Source organism: Diadema setosum, chromosome 10 (genome assembly GCF_964275005.1).
Source record: "Diadema setosum chromosome 10, eeDiaSeto1, whole genome shotgun sequence".
Classification (NCBI taxonomy): domain Eukaryota; kingdom Metazoa; phylum Echinodermata; class Echinoidea; order Diadematoida; family Diadematidae; genus Diadema; species Diadema setosum.
The window spans coordinates 39,099,326-39,102,126 of NC_092694.1; the positions used below are offsets into that span (position 1 = coordinate 39,099,326).

At 34.0% G+C, this 2,801-nt stretch overlaps 1 long non-coding RNA gene across 1 annotated transcript; it reads right to left on the reverse strand.

The window, feature by feature from the left end:
- Positions 1-1,177: 1,177 nt before the first annotated feature.
- LOC140233640 (uncharacterized) lies at positions 1,178-2,585 on the reverse strand. The gene is made up of 3 exons (XR_011901555.1): positions 2,420-2,585; positions 1,701-1,793; positions 1,178-1,300 (listed from the first exon to the last, which is right to left on the reverse strand). It is a non-coding gene; the product is annotated as an uncharacterized lncRNA (long non-coding RNA).
- Between the last annotated feature and the right edge of the window lie 216 nt (positions 2,586-2,801).

Consider the following 2,801-nt stretch of genomic DNA (forward strand, 5'->3'; position numbering starts at 1 on the left):
GGCGACACGTACGTCGTCGCCGCTCCAGACATTTGAATGAGTGGCCAATTTGGCTAGTTGTACAGATGAGGAAAAAAAAAAGAATAACTAAAATAATCATACGTAGATTTTTAAGTGAATAAATCATTATAAATATTTTGTAAACATTTTTATTAATTTTTTATGTGATTTCGTCCATTAATTGGGTATATCATTCAGAAAATTACACTGGTGTTTGATAATCGCAGGAATTGATTTCTTTCTTTTCGGTTATTGGTCAACCAGTTTGGCGGTAGGTATTCTCGTTATCAGAACGTGAATTTAATAATCGTAAAGCCTCCGAAAAACAGTTCCAAGATTACAGGTGTATTGACACTTTGTCTTAAAACACGTACTTGCAAGTTTTATGTATACCAAGATATGTAAAATGTGTTCTTTGAAATAACCTTTGTATCCACTACCAAGTCTTCCAAGATGTAATGTAACATGTACATGCATAATTGGTCTTTGTTACAAGACTATTCAGGGTAACGACGAGTAGGAAGACCTACGCTCAAGGATGCCTACCCGTTCCCGCACCAACGAGTACTCCTAGACGAACTTACTTGCTCACAAGCCCGATACTGGCACACAGGCAGAAACGCCTACCCCAAATGTACCGCTAGTTTTTAGTGTGTATGGTAACTTTGCCATCCAAAGGTAAATACAATACCATGGTAGCAATGCTCTACAGTCAATAGAAATCAGGGTTTCCATGTAATTTACAATCAGCGGCAAAATCACAACAGAAACTAAAATGCTACAAGGCCCAGGTAATCATCTCTTCTGTATACAACCAAATTTGAAGATGATCTGCTGAGTACATGTTAAGTTACTGCAAGATGAGAATCTATAGGACAGATGTGCCACGGTGTGAATGGATGACTGCAACAACATAAAGACTCCTGCAATCATCTTTGACAGAGGCTCAAAAAAAAAAAAAAATCAGCTAATTCATGTGAATCTTGGTTGTTGGAGTGATTGACTACATGCATATGCAGTACTGCATTCATTTAGCAAATCATGCATTAATTTTCTGCCCAATGAACGATCGACAGTCAAAAATTTGGTCAAGATGTCAAAGGCTTGACAAAATATTCCAACCTATTTGGGGTTTACATTTTACATGCATTATTGCTTACCTCCCGTATTTCCTTTCGAAATAGGGTACAGGATGCACAGATTAGAAGTTGGTAGTCAGGACATCTGTCTCTTTCTGCTTCTCTCTTGTCCGTAGTTGGCTGTGGTTTGCAGGGTCCATTTTGTCCACTTTGTGCTAATTCTGGTCGAAAATATAATTAACAAAAACTTAAATAATTTATCATTTTTATGAGTGAAACAGGATACTTATACTGCAACAAAAAACAAACACATTCATTATGAATTAGAATTAATCATCACGATCTCATGAATCCCTTGGTATGAGATTTTGGATCTTCAGGTCACTGTCAACATTAATTTGTATTACATGTAATACATTATCATCTTTGATGCTCTGAAGCCATATCTTACTGAAAATTAATTATATAGGATGGAAGTCATCTTGACACCTATAATTCCTGTACACAAATATTTGATTTTATCATGCTCTCATTTGTATGTGGATTAGGATATGATTTCCTTGCATAAATCGGTTTGTATTCATGAGATAATATTCCTAATTTCAAATCGTTGACACTTACTTGTGAGCTCATCGCAGTCAAGACATCTTTCTATCTCCCCCTCACTCTAGTGGATGTGATCTCAAACTCAGCATGTCCATTTGTTGCTGACACCTTGATAAAAATAAAGAACAATACATCACAGCATATTACCCTTACATCATACTTAACGCAACATAATAATAATGGAAAGTAAATTGATTTGAGACTACAGACGTATTTTCATCTGTGCACACATTAAACACTTGTGCCACGGCCATTTCCATTTGACATGGTTGAGAAATATTTCATTACATATAATATCTTACTTGATTACATTTATGTTTGATTTTTATATCATCTCCTCTTCAGTGGATAGAATACCATTCTTTCATATGATCCTCTACAATAGAACATGCAATGAATATACCAAAAAAAAAAAAAAAAAACAAGAATACACACTTGATCATAGATTTGCTCCCCTTTGTATATAAATGGAGATATAAAATTCTTCTCCTCTCTTTGTTTGCAAAGTACTTGTACATTGTATTGTAATGCAACTGTCAAAGTGAAAACATGCTTGTTTCAACTTATTCAAATGGAATAGGAATACTTAATACTCAATGTATTTAGATTTGTCATTATTTTCAACTGAGCACTTAACTGATACATTTGATAATGAAGCACTTAGTAACTTCGTATTTAAAATATGTTTGAAATTAGACCGCCATAATGTATTTCAGACATTTATCGTTTCTTACCATCTGGTTGTTCTGCACTTTGTTGTAGGTAGAAAGAGTTCAGACTTTACAATTAGATTTTGGCAAGTCGGGATATGTCTCTCTCTGGCGAAGTTTGAAGACAAGACTCAGTCTGTCCACTTGTTGGTACATCTAGCTGAAAACAGAAATCAACATGACTCAAATAATTTTTTTCCATCTTTAAAGCAGAGCATTATAAGCTAACAGTGAACAAAAAAAAAATCAATTTGAAATTTGTTTTGAAAAGGCATCTTGGCATTGACATAATTTTCTTTATTCCCCATGCAAATCAATTATAACAATAGATATATACTGTATCTCTTTTATTGAGATGCGATTTTTTTTTTTTTTAGCTTTTTGAAAATTTAAAAAAGAAGAAGAA